Below are 14715 nucleotides of genomic sequence, written 5' to 3' on the forward strand. Positions count from 1 at the left end.
GAACCATTTTGATGGCTGCCAAACTCCCTGGACAAGAACATTATAGAGCATATCTGGAATGCCTTGTAATGTGCTGTTCGGAAGAGATCTCCGCCCCTCGTACTCTTACGGATTTATGGACAGCCCTGCAGGATTGATTGTGTCATTTCCCTCCAGTAGTACTTCAAACATTAGTCGAGTCCATGCCACGCCGTGTTGTGGCACTTCTGCATGCTCGCGGGGGCCCTACACGATATTAGGCAGGTATACCAGTTTCCTTGGCTCTTCAGAATATATTAGCAGTAGTCGCTATGTTGGAGAGCTATATCGCCTGTTGCCTCAATGAATGGAATAGATCTCGCGGCGTTTGTGTTGGTACAACTTCCACTGGCCCTCTGACGGTATCTTTAGTACGGACAAGTCAGAGGATCGCAGTGGGAACGATCAGTGATTAGAACCAAAGGACACTCCATCATTGAAGGCACTACTACCCTTTTGAAACGCCACTTTCTCAGTGACATCAAAGGCTCTATCATCCTTTGGTTGCATTTATTCTACGGTACGTCATTGTGTCAAGCGGTCTTCTAAACCACTGACTCGCCTTGAAGATGACTGTACAGTTAGGACCCGAAATATAGCAAGATGCAATACAGGGTCATGGGTCTCAATTCGAAGCGGGACACAACAATGAAGACAATTCTGCTCTAGTCAATGAGCTTCCAGGCCGAAGACGTGTATGGAGACACGTCCGACAGCGGTGGTATACGAGTCTGAATGTCGCACCACAACCAGAAGTAATGGTCTTCGGTGCCATTTCAGATCATAGCAGGATTCATTTGGTTGTCATCCGCGGCCCCCTTACAGTACATCGGTACGTCGAGGACAGTCTACGCCTCGTTTTATTGCCCTTCACGGCAAGTCATACTAGGTTTATATTTCAGCAAGATAATGGCCGCCCGCACACGGCGAGAGTTTCTACTGTAGTGTTAACAACAGTGGATTGCAAGAGCCATCATCGGATAGCTCACGCAATCATAGAGCAGCAAAATGCCCATCAACTCAGCGCTTGACATTAAACGAGCATGAATGTCACCAAGATCCATTTCCAGACGCTGGCTCACAAGAACCAACTTCCCACACGACCCAACTCTGCTAAACATACTTCGCAGGGCACAGCCCTTACCTTCTGCGCACAGCACACTATTGATCTCTTGGACTGTGGAGATATATCAGCCGCGCGGGATTAGCCGAGCGGTCTGCGACGCTGCAGTCATGGACTGTGCGGTTGGTCCCGTCGGAGGTTCGAATCCTCCCTCGGGCATGGGTGTGTGTGTTTGTCCTCAGGACAATTTAGGTTAAGTAGTGTGTAAGCTTAGGGACTGATGACCTTAGCAGTTGAGTCCCATAAGATTTCAAACACATTTGAACATTTTTTCGAGAAATATCACCCGAAATATTGAACTTCAGTTCATAATTGTACATAAAAATGGCACGGTAGGAGTGCTGCGAAAAGCAGGTACTTTTGAAGTTTTTTGGTGGCATACTCTTAATGGAAACGCCTGGGAGGGATGAAATGAGAACCAAGAATGTCCGCCATCGCCCCGTTCCCCATAGGTTGTCGAAATAAGGCTGTGCGGGAGATCACGTGCTCCAGTTTGTTCATAAATAGCAGTCCGGCCCGGGTTCGATTCCCCGTCTGGTCGGAGATTTGTTCCGTCCGGGGACTGGGTGTTGTGCTGTCCTTACGTTCCGCATCGTCAGGATTGAAATTCAACTATTTAGCTGGCTGTATGGGGACGACCCAAAAGCCAACAAATTAAAAAAATAGCAGTCCATTGACAAACTGCACAGTCGCCAAGACAGGTACGACGCTTCGTTGCTGCTGAATTATATTTCAACGTTTGACAAACGTTCTGCAAAAATGAAAAACAGGGAAAGAAGATTGTAGCCTAACGCCCCACTGACGACAAATCACTAGCAACGGAGCACAAACCCAGACTGGAAAAAGATGGCAAGGGAAAGTTGCCTTATTATTTTCATCCCGACATTTGTCTCCGGCGGGTTATGGAAATCATAGAAAACGTAAATATGAATGACCGTACGAAGATCTGAACTGCCGTCCACCGAATGAGATTTCAGTGTCTTAATAAATGTGCCGTCTCACTCGGTCCACAAACATGAGGATACGGGCTTGGTCCCTCAGCCACCATACTTGTGTTGATCACATCTCGAGTGTTTCCAAAACGGATGCAAATGCCTTTATTACTATTTCCGCCAGTCTCATTGAAGAGAATGTGACTATTGGCTATATCTACCTATTGTGCCAGATCTCACATAGGACCTCTAAGAGTTGTGGTTGTCATCAGTGCGAAAGGAAAAGCTACGCGTCTCCCATTGAACGACTAAACAGTATGTGCTGCAAGGTCACACTACTACGCAGACTCCCAGTTGTGGCGTTTTCTGCACTTACATCTTGACATTTGTTACTGGTAAAGTGTCAGTGTCAAGAGGCTGACATATTATCTTTATGCAGTTCGTAAACTGTTGTCATCAATCGCTCTCCGCCTTTCCTAGCTTTTCTATCGTCCTGCGAGGACCGCTGTTTTCGTGATTTGGATGTTTTTATGAGAATGGAAAGTCATCCTGTACGTTTCTGATTATTTAAAATTTTGGGCCACAGAAGCTCTAACCTGGAGCTAATCTTCCCTCACAATCATTCTCCTAACGGGATTCACGAGGAAGGCAAAGATTTCGGTTCGAGTTAAGCCCGACACGCAATTGTAATATAGGCGGATGATTAAATCCAGTATACTCTCCGTCGCACAGCGTTTTATAAAAATTGCCTTGTTTTCCAGTCTGTGAAAGTTAAAATAAGGAAATACGGACCCTGCTTTGGACTGGATGGGCTGCCCTTGCGTACTGTCCTGCGACGATCACCCTGATCGTATGCGACGATTTTTTTTTTACATCGTTATTTTCTCTTAAACAACAAACCAGCTGCAAAGTAGTAAAATAAACAGAAATGTTAACTTTTTTCTCCACTGTTACTTGTTACATTTACAATCGAAATCTCAGTCACGTAGAACACTTCGAAGTGTCCTACCGAACGAGGTAACACAGTGATCAGGCAATAAATTTGGATTCTTGAGAGGCTGGTTTCAAACATCGTCGGTGAGCCGGCGTAACATCAAGCGCCGGCACGTGGGTCTGGAACGTTACAGCAGAGAGGTCTGTGAGACGACTTCAGCCAATAGCACGCTGTCTAGGACGACACCACGGCAGGAGCGGCCACTATACGAGGAGAACATAAGTGCTGCGCCGCGAAGCCGCGGCTGGACTAGAAGAAGAGCTGTCACCAAAACGCTTTAGCCTTAAATTATGAACTGTTGTATTTTGATTGCACTAAAATTGTATATACAAAGGACATTGATTATTCGCATGTCGCCAATTGCCTGCGACACCCCCTTGTGAAAATGCAAAGTTAAGTATTGTCAATTCAACTTACTGTAATAAACTCCCTTAATAAGATTTGCTAGAATTGTTGTCTAGCTATCCGAGAAAACAGCTTCCTAGGCACCCTATACTAGACGAGTGGGTAGGATACGACAATCCGGCCATCGAGGTGCATTTTGTTGCGGTGACGTCTGTTTGTTTCAGGTTAACGCCGAGCTGATTCCTTCAAAGAGGCTATACTCGCTTGTTGATCTGTGTCAGTCGTTCGCAGTGCTGATTCCTGTTGCTCTTGGCCTTTAGGTCATGTAGTATCGCTGAATCGTTGCAGTCGTTCGCCAGTCTCCTGTTTCTGAACTTCAGGTATTCATGATGACTGTTGATTCGACTACGTCAGCGTCGTCGCGTGAAGATGACGTGTGGGTGTTCCTTCGAATAGCGGGTGTTTCATAAAGAGTCGTGCTATTTCACGACTGTGTCATCTATACGAATTAAAACAAAAACTAGGGATGAATTTTAACTTACGCACCGGATTACAGCGTTTTTATTTTCAAAGCGACCATCCGACCTTAGAAAGAAGTATCTTCTGGGCGCAAACTCAGACAATTCTGGAGTATGTTTTAGAATTACGTTTCGGTCAGACTTTTCTTTACCTTTCACAAATGTTCAATGTACTCTCCAACGGAGGTACAACAAACATCCAGACGATGGTCAAACTCGTTCCATGCTTTTCTGAGAGTGTTTGCAAGTTATTACATTGACTGTTGTTGCTACGCCCGTTCGTATAGAGTAGTTGGAAGATGAAACTTTCAGACTAAGCCTTTGATAAACCGCTACAAAAAACAAATCACACGTTGTGAGAGCAGGCGACCATGGAGGTCAATAGCGTAATTCAAGACCCGCAGGTCCCTTAGGGCTCATCGATCGGTGACACAACGCATTGTTGAGAAATGCTCTTACATGCAAGTGACAGCGCGGAGGTACTCCAGCCTTCTGAAAAATGAAATTTTCAGCACTTCCGGTGAATTTGAAAAGCAAAGATCTTCGTAAAACACGCCAGAAAGACGTACGAGGAACAGCCCTCAACTGTCATGACTTCTGCGGACTACGCGTAAAACTCAGTTGAATGCGCTCTACCGGGGCGACCTGTGGATTTCCGCTTACATAAACACCTGTTTCTTAAATATATTGGTGTCATCGTTGAACGTCTTGATCTGTAGGAGGTGCTGTGCAGTGTTGTCCACGACAACGCAGCACACTCTTGTAACTGAATTATATCTGTTGAAATGGAGAATGCAAAACTCCTTTTATCACTTTGTTATCGTCATCTCGACCAGACGGACACTGATTAATGAACGAGCAAGCGAGTTAACTGCACAGGCCACTTACAGCTGGTGCCAAGGTAAAGCTTTAGTTTCAGCGTGTGACTTAAAATTCATCCCAAGTTTCTCTCTTCATACATGCAGAAGGCGTAGTCTCGTGTAATCGGATGGATCTTTCTGCAACATCCTGTATTCTCAAGTTTATTGGTACAAACAAGAAGACCACAAGGTAATTGGATTTTTGTAATTTTCTGTATTTATGTTACGTGAAGTTCAGAACTCAAACCAAAGCAGATCAATACAACGCTCAAAAATTCCCGACAAAAATGACTTTGAAATTTTCCAAGCGTCTTTAATAATCTAAATTACAGTCGGTTTTTCGACAGGCAGCTTGGTTACTATATTGCGGCCGTAGTTTCGATTTATGGCTGAAGCAAATTTTTAAATAAAAATGCCTGCCCTATGAGCATTAACCTGAAGTGTAATACACATAAAGTTGGAAAAAAATAGTAGCCCTCGAGACTGGCAATCGCTGAATCACTGTTTCGAATCTTATTTTGGTCATTATCTTTTCCGTTTTTTTCTGTTCATTTCGAATACCTACGTCATTTAAATATAAAATGGAACAAATATATGCTAATTAAGATGTAACTGACATTTTATGGAAAATCCGGGTCTTCTTATTTATAATCACACATTGCACACAAAAATCCAATTCTCATTGCAAATATAAATTCTTAATTACCGATATTTATAAAAGATTGTTAATAAATATTTTTATTGAAACAATATTACATTTTTTCGTCTTTGTATATTTTACGCTCCACAGAAATGCTCATGGAACATGAACCTTTGTTTAAAAATTTACCACAGCTGGAAATCGAACCGAGCCCACCCCCCTAGCAGATGAGCATTCTGCCACACGTCCAAACGACCCGTCGGGAAACGATATCTTTGTAGGGTGTAAGGCCACTTGGAAAAGTTCAAAGTCGATTTTGTCGAGAATTTTTAAGCGTTTCATGGAACTGCTTTGGTAGATTGATGTTTGAGTTCCGACACTGATGTAAAAAAAAAAAAAAAAAAAAATGTCCAAGTGCGAGCAGGACTCGCGCACTGAGAATTCTGTATAAACTTAGTAATTTAAACACTCAGTTCATCCATTCCCGGAATGAGGATTTCGAAGTTTTTGTCTGTTATCGACATTGATACTGGCAAGATATAGGTTCCAGGAACTCCCAAGATTTTCGAGAACGTTTTAATTTCAAGATTGAACTCGGATAACAAATACCAAAGAAAAATTTTTGTCGTGTGATTAATTAGAAATTACCAATTTTTCGATGTTTTTCTTTGGTAGTACTGTGAAATCTTGCTTCTTGGCAAACTTCATGAATCTAGGTCAACGGGAAGCAAAAAATGGTTCAAATGGCTCTGAGCACTATGAGACTTAACATCTGAGGTCATCAGTCCCCTAGAACGTAGAACTACTTAAACCTAAGAAACCTAAGGACATCACACACATCCATGCCCGAGGCAGGATTCGAACCTCCGACCGTAGCGCTCGCAAGGTTTCTAGACTGAAACGCCTAGAACCGCTCGGCCACAAGGGCCGGCTAACGGGAAGCACCCTGTTGGTTTTGATGGTGAGTTTACGAGTATGAAAATATGTGACCTATATGGCCGTATCTTTTGGCTGCATTGACTTAAAAGCTAACGTTGATTATACCGCCAAGGGACTATAAACCTTAGTATGTTAAATAAATTTCAACCCGATACGCCTACCCGTCCCTGACAGAAAAGGGTCTCAACGAACGCACGGCAGACAGTCTGGTAACAAATGACAAAATTTCTTTTGTGTGTAATGTAATTACAAATTAATAAATTTCGAATTTTTTCCTTTGGTTTTACTGTGAAACCGTGGTCGTTGGCAAATTCCATGACTGCAGGTCAACAGGAAGTATCCTGTAGGATAGGTTTCGAATGGTTCAAATGGCTCTGAGCACTATGGGGTCATCATTCCCGTAGACTTCAAACTACTTAAACCTAACTAACCCAAGGACATCAAACATATAAAAGCCCGAGGCAGGATTCGGACCCGCGACTGTAGCAGCAGCACAATTCCGGAATGAAGCGCCTAGAACCGCTCGGCCGCAGCGGCCGGCGGTAGGTTTCGATGAGTGAGTTTGCGGCTATCAGAATATGTGACGTATATGACCGTATCTTTTGACAGCATTCACTCAGAGCCGGCCGCTGTGGCCGAGTGATTCTAGGCGCTTCAGTCCGGAACCGCGCTGCTGCTACAGTCGCAGGTTCGAATCCTGCCTCGGGCATGAATGTGTGTGATGTCCTTAGGTTAGTAAGGTTTAAGTAGTTCTAAGTCTAGGGGACTGATGACCTCAGATGTTAAGTCCCATAGTGCTCAGAGCCATTTGAGCTATTCACTTAGAAGATTGACTTTTTTACATCGCCAATGGATCGTAGACCTTAAAATGTGACAGATTTTGAACTTGATACGTCTACCCATTCCTTAAAGAATTGGTTTGAATAATCGGACAGACGGACAGAGAGAAGGCAGACGGACAATAAAGTAATCCTATAATGGTTCCCTTTTTACTGACTGAGATACGGAATCCTAAAAAATTAAAAAATGTGATTGCTCTGTGGTCTCATCGCAGGCTAAGTAACACCCGACAGCCATAGCAAGATTTTATTAATCAACGAAAATTATTTCGTCGCTCCTTCCCAGACGGCCAAAAATAACATATGTGCTCGCGTTTAAAGGATGTCTGACGAAGGACTTGAACGTTGGCCCAACAAAACAGCGGTTCTCAGTCAGGAAGAAATTCGCTGCTACGCTGGACACGTCTAACGCCACTGACTCACACTCTCACACAGAGACAGACAGACGGAACAACAGCCAGCAGTAGCAGCCAGCAGCCAGCGGGCAGCGGGCGGCGGGCAGTAACTCACGTGAGCCGTGCCGTCCGTGTGGCGTCGGCCGCACGACTGGTGACTGGTGTGTGCCCGGCCGCGGTGGCCGCTCACCAGATTAAAATAGTATTTGATCCCCGTCGCCAAACTGCGCCCTCCTCTCGAGCAGTAGCGTCAGCCCCCCCAGCGCCGAGGCGTATCGGCATGCGAGCGCGGCAAGCGGCGCGACAATAAGCAGATGGCGACCAGACGGATGGGCCGGCGTGCCGTGGGCGCCACACCGCTGCCAGCGGCGGCGCGGCCTCAAGGGCGTGGCGCTCGGCGCAAGTCTATTTCCGCAGAGTATTGTCACTGGACAGAGACTGACAAAATTACTCCAACTTATCGAAGAAAGAAGGAACGCAAGAAATGCGAGGGGGTGAACGAAGGACAACAATCAGAAGAGCTAACGACCGTTGTCCGCTTTAAAGTACACTATGTGACCAACTAACCTACCCCCATGAACCATGGACGAAATATGAACATGAACTATATGACCAACTAACCTACCTCCATGAACCATTGACCTTGCCATTGGTGGGGAGGCTTGCGTGCCTCAGCGATACAGATGGCCGTACCGTAGGTGCAACCACAAGGGAGGGGTATCTGTTGAGAGGCCAGACAAACGTGTGGTTCCTGAAGAGGGGCAGCAGCCTTTTCAGTAGTTGCAGGGGCAACAGTCTGGATGATTGACTGATCTGGCCTTGTAACACTAACCAAAACGGCCTTGCTGTGCTGGTACTGCGAACGGCTGAAAGCAAGGGGAAACTACAGCTGTAATTTTTCCCGAGGGCATGCAGCTTTATTGTATGGTTAAATGATGATGGCGTCCTCTTGGGTAAAATATCCCGGAGGTAAAATAGTCCCCCATTCGGATATCCGGGCGGGGACTACTCAGGAGGACGTCGTTATCAGGAGAAAGAAAACTGGCGTTCTACGGATCGGAGCGTGGAATGTCAGATCCCTTAATAGGGCAGGTAGATTAGAACATTTAAAAAGGGAAATGGATAGGTTGAAGTTAGATATAGTGGGAATTAGTGAAGTTCGGTGGCAGCAGGAACAAGACTTTTGGTCAGGTGAATACAGGGTTATAAATACAAAATCAAATAGGGGTAATGCAGGAGTAGGTTGAATAATGAATAAAAAACTAGGAGTGCGGGTAAGCTACTACAAACAGCATAGTGAACGCATTATTGTGGCCAAGATAGACACGAAGCCCATGCCTACTACAGTAGTACAAGTTTATATGCCAACTAGCTCTGCAGATGATGAAGAAATTGATGAAATGTATGATGAGATAAAAGAAATTATTCAGGTAGTGAAGAGAGACGAAAATTTAATAGTCGTGGGTGACTGGAATTCGAGAGTAGGAAAAGGGAGAGAACATAGTGGGTGAAATATGGATTGGGGGAGAGAAATGAAAGAGGAAGCCGTCTGGAAGAATTTTGCACAGAGCATAACTTAATCATAGCTAACACTTGGTTCAAGAATCATAAAAGAAGGCTGTATACATGGAAGAATCCTGGAGATAATAGAAGGTATCAGATAGATTGTATAATGGTAAGACAGAGATTTAGGAACCAGGTTTTAAATTGTAAGACATTTCCAGGGGCAGATGCCGACTCTGACCACAATCTATTGGTTATGAACTGCAGATTAAAATTGAAGAAACTGCAAAAAGGTGGGAATTTAAGGAGATGGGACCTGGATAAACTGACTAAACCAGAGTTTGTAAAGAGTTTCAGGGAGAGCATAAGGGAACAATTTACAGGAATAGGGGAAAGAAATACAGTAGAAGAAGAATGGGTAGCACTGAGGGATGAAGTAGTGAAGGCAGCAGAGGATCAACTAGGAAAAAAGACGAGGGCTAGTAGAAATCCTTGGGTAACAGAAGAAATATTGAATTTAATTGATGAGAGGAGAACATATAAAAACGCAGTAAATGAAGCAGGCAAAAAGGAGTACAAACGTCTCAAAAATGAGATCGACAGGAAGTGCAAAATGGCTAAGCAGGGATGGCTAGAGGACAAATGTAAGGATGTAGAGGTTTATCTCACTAGGGGTAAGATAGATACTGCCTACAGGAAAATTGAAGAGACCTTTGGAGAAAAGAGAACCACTTGTATGAATATCAAGATCTCAGATGGAAACCCAGTTCTAAGCAAAGAAGGGAAAGCAGAATGGTGGAGGAAGAATATAGAGGGTCTATACAAGGACGATGTACTTGAGGACAATATTATATAAATGGAAGAGGATGTAGATGAAGATGAAATGGGAGATACGATACTGCGTGAAGAATTTGACAAAGCACTAAAAGACCTGAGTCGAAACAAGGCCCCGGGAGTAGAAAACATTCCATTGGAACTACTGACGGCCTTGGGAGAGCCAGTCCTGACAAAACTCTACCATCTGGTGAGCAAGATGTATGAGACAGGCGAGATACCATCAGACTTCAAGAAGAATATAATAATTCCAATCCCAAAGAAAGCAGGTGTTGACAGATGTGAAAATTACCGAACTATTAGTTTAATAAGTCACAGCTGCAAAATACTAACGCGAATTCTTTACAGATGAATGGAAAAACTGGTAGAAACCGAACTCGGCGAAGATCAGTTTGGATTCCGCAGAAATATTGGAACACGTGAGGTAATACTGACCTTACGACTTATCTTAGAAGAAAGATTAAGGAAAGGCAAACCTACGTTTCTAGCATTGGTAGACTTAGAGAAAGCTTTTGACAATGTTGGCTGGAATACTCTCTTTCAAATTCTAAAGATGGCAGGGGTAAAATACAGGGAGCGAAAGGTTATTTACAATTTGTACAGAAACCAGATGGCAGTTATAAGAGTCGGGGAGCATGAAAGGGAAGCAGTGGTTGGGAAGGGATTGAGACAGTGTTGTAGCCTCTCCCCGATGTTATTCAATCTGTATATTGATCAAGCAGTAAAGGAAACAAAAAAAAATCGGTGTAGGTATTAAAATCCATGGAGAAGAAATAAAAACTTTGAGGTTCGCCGATGACATTGTAGTTCTGTCAGAGACAGCAAAGGACTTGGAAGAGCAGTTGAACGGAATGGACAGTGTCTTGAAAGGAGGATATGAGATGAACACCAACAAAAGCAAAACGAGGATAATGGAATGTAGTCGAATTAAGTCGGGTGATGCTGAGGGAATTAGATTAGGAAATGAGACATTTAAAGTAGTAAAGGAGTTTTGCTATTTGGGGAGCAAAATAACTGATGACGGTCGAAGTATAGAGGATATAAAATGCAGACTGGCAATGGCAAGGAAAGCGTTTCTGAAGAAGAGAAATTTGTTAACATCGAGTATAGATTTAAGTGTCAGGAAGTCGTTTATGAAAGTATTTGTATGGAGTGTAGCCGTGTATGGAAGTGGAACATGGACGATAAATAGTTTGGACAAGAAGAGAATAGAAGCTTCCGAAATGTGATGCTACAGAAGAACGTTGAAGATTGGGTGGGTAGATAACGTAACTAATGATGAGGTATTGAATAGGACTGGGGAGAAGAGAAGTTTGTGGCACAACTTGACTAGAAGAAGGGATCGGTTGGTAGGACACGTTCTGAGGCATCATGGGATCACAAATTTAGCATTGGAGTGCAGCGTGGAGGGTAAAAATCGTAGAGGGAGACCAAGAGATGAATACACTAAGCAGAGTCAGAAGGATGCAGGTTGCAGTAGGTACTGGGAGATGAAGGAGCTTGCACAGGATAGAGTAGCCTGGAGAGCTGCATCAAACCAGTCTCAGGACTGAAGACCACAACAACAACAACAACAACAAAAACATGTGACTAAAAGTATCCGGACACCTGGCTGAAAAAGACGCTGCAGTCCATCGATAATGCTGAATACAACATGGTGTTGGCCCACCCTTACCCTTGATGACAGCTTCCACTCTCACAGGCATACGTTCAATCAGGTGCTGCAAGGTTACTTTGGAAATGGCAGCACATTCATCTCAAAATGCTGCACTGAAAAGAGGTATCGATATCGGTCGTGAGGCCTGGCACGAAGTCGGCGTTCCAAATCATCCCAAGGGTGTTCTATAGGATTTAGGTCAGGTCCCTGAGCAGGCCAGTCCATTACAGGGATGTTATTGTCGTGTAACCACTCCACCACAGGCCGTGCATAATGACCAGGTGCCCGATCTTGTTGAAAGATGCAATCGCCATCCCCTAATTGCTCTTCAACAGTAGGAAGCAAGAAGGTGCTTAAAATCAATGTAGGCTTGTGCTGTGATAGTGCCAAACAAAACAACAAGGGATGTGAGCCCCCTCGATGAAAAACACGACCACACCATAACACCACCGCCTCAGAATTTTACTGTTGGCACTACACACGCTGGCAGATGACGTTCACCGGGCGATCGCCATACCCACACTCTGCCATCGGATTGCCACATTGTGTACCGTGATTCGTCACTCCACACAACGCTTTGCCACTGTTCAATCGTCCAATGTTTACGCTCCTGACACCGAGCGAGGCGTCGTTTGGCATTTACCGCTCTGATGCGTGGCTTATGAGCAACTGCTCGACCCTGAAATCCAAGTTTTCTCACCTCGCACCTAACTGTCATAGTACTTGCAGAGGATCCTGATGCAGTTTGGAATTACTGTGTGATGGTCTGGATAGATGTCTGTCTATTACACATTACGACCCTCTTAAACTGTCGGCAGTCTCTGTCAGTCAACACACGAGGTACGTCTGCACGCTTTCGTGCTGCACGTGTCCCTTCATGTTTCCACTTCACTATCACATCGGAAACAGTGGACCTAGGGATGTTTAGGAGTGTGGAAATCTCGCGTACAGACATATGACACAAGTGACACCCAATCACCTGATCACGTTCGAAATCCGTGAGTTCCGCGGAGCGCCCCATTCTGCTCTCTCACGATGTGTAATTACTACCGAGGTCGCTGCTATGAGTACCTGGCAGTAGGTGGCAGCATAATGCACCTAATATGAAAAACGTATGTTTCTGGGATGTCCGGATACTTTTGATCATATAGTGTAGCTGTCATTTGACAGCTGGTGCGCTGCACAACTCCCGTCTCCAAACCACTAGATGGCAGTACCAGCTCGTACTATGTTCCCTCTTCCTCTGCACAAAGCATTGCGACTGTCAGTTCTCAAGCACGAAACGTTTCCTGACCGAAAATTTCGCCTATTTCTACAAAAAACGTCACACTGATCCCAGAACCGACTGGTAACAAGCTGAAGAGACACAGCAGAGATCTGCCGGCCGCGGTGGCCGATCGGTTTTTAGGCGCTTCAGTCCGGTACCGCGCGACTGCCACGGCCGCAGGCTCGAATCCTGCCTCGGGCATGGATGTGTGTGATGTCTTTAGGTTAGTTAGGTTTAAGTAGTTCTAAGTTCTAGGAGACTGATGACCTAAGATGTTAAGTCCCATAGTCCTCAGAGCCATTTTTGAACAGAAGAGATCTCAGGGTAATTTTTTCTACCGTGTACAAACTCTAGGGATTGATCGATGAGAGGATACGGAACAAAAAAGATCTAGTGAACTCATGTCCGGAAATCCATGGTTTCCATGCAGAGAGCATTTATTCAATCATACATTGTTACAGAGACTGCGGTCTTATACGCGCTGTACCATGCAGCCACAGATACAGTACGTGTTGAAAATGGTTTCCGTGTGCCTCAACGCATACGTGTACGCGCCGTAGCATGTCCTGTCTCAGACGTTGATATCGGCCAGGCTGCATCCTAACAGTGAAGAAGACGGCATGAATACACGGCTCCAAAGTCTCCACATCCGAAGTAGTTTCTGCATACACGATACCTTTGAGATGGGCCCATAACCATAAATGGCACGGGTTGAAATCCGGTGAACGAGCAGGCCAAGTAACTGGACCCCGTCGTCCGATCCATTGACTAGAGAGGACACAATTAAGTTGGGTGCGGACGGTAATGGTGAAGTGGGATGCAGCACTATCATGTAGCAGCCACATAACCATTCGAATCATCAATGGCACTTCTTCCAGCAGGGGAGGAAAGTCATCCGCAAGAAACGCCGATAGTTCCGGCCTGTTAGGCGACGTGGAAGGAAGATTGGTCCCAAAATACGGCCGCCAGTCATCCCCGCCCACACATTCCTGTTGCACCGATGCTGATGAATCGCTGTCACCATACCATGGCGGTTCTGCTTACTATCCCACAGATGAAAGATGAAGATATCACTCCGCGTAAAGGTGACTTCATCTGTAAATAGGATGGATGACACAAATCTCGGAATAATGGTTACCTGGTGAAGAAACCAGCGAGAAACTGATCACGATGTCTGTTGCTAGTACGCTGTAAGACCCTGTACTGCGGACCAACTGCCTGGTACTGACACGGCAGTCGCGTTCCATAGTGTTGATCACATTTTCCTCCAAGTCTGGTGTCCGAATACTTCGAGTACGTCCTTCATGATTTCCTGCTTCCTGAAACGATGCTATCTCAGGCAAACATCGAAACAATGTTGCAAACATTGAATGCTGTAGTTTCTGTGAAATGGTTCAAATGGCTCTGAGTACTATGGGACTTAACAACTGAGGTCATCAGTCTCCTAGAACTTAGAGCTACTTAAACCTAACTAACCTAAAGACAGCACACACGTCCATGCGCGAGGCAGGATTCGAACCTGCGACTGTAGCAGTTGCGCAGTTCCAGACTCAAGCGCCTAGAACCGCTCGGTCACAGTAGCCGGCTGGTTTTTGTCGGCGGAGATAGGTCTCCTGATACAACCGTGCTGCCCACCGACCATTGCCATTTGCCTATCCGTAAGTAAACAATGCGTGGGCAATCTCTCGATTCGAGTACGGAACCATTGTGTACAACGCTGTACCACACCCACTACAAGGTGAGTCAGAAAGTGAAGGGAATCGGACACAACATTATCAATTACTATGGCAGGGCGGGCGCTAGGGCATGACGTTTGAGGAGCAATATCACCCTCTAGGAGGAAACCATGCA

At 45.0% G+C, this 14715-nt stretch overlaps 1 protein-coding gene across 4 annotated transcripts in view; it reads right to left on the minus strand.

The window, feature by feature from the left end:
* LOC124616597 (probable basic-leucine zipper transcription factor N) overlaps positions 1-14715 on the minus strand; it is a 424224-nt gene that overhangs the window by 363177 nt on the left and 46332 nt on the right. Inside the window, exon 1 of one of the 4 annotated variants that reach the window (XM_047144970.1) lies at positions 7719-7842. The exons of 2 other annotated variants lie outside the window; for them this stretch is intronic. The gene's annotated coding sequence lies outside the window, so the exon portion shown is untranslated. Of the gene's footprint in view, positions 1-7718; positions 7843-14715 lie in introns of those variants that run through there. One more of the 4 variants, XM_047144941.1, reaches the window with a different exon arrangement.

This window comes from Schistocerca americana, chromosome 1, assembly GCF_021461395.2.
Source record: "Schistocerca americana isolate TAMUIC-IGC-003095 chromosome 1, iqSchAmer2.1, whole genome shotgun sequence".
Classification (NCBI taxonomy): domain Eukaryota; kingdom Metazoa; phylum Arthropoda; class Insecta; order Orthoptera; family Acrididae; genus Schistocerca; species Schistocerca americana.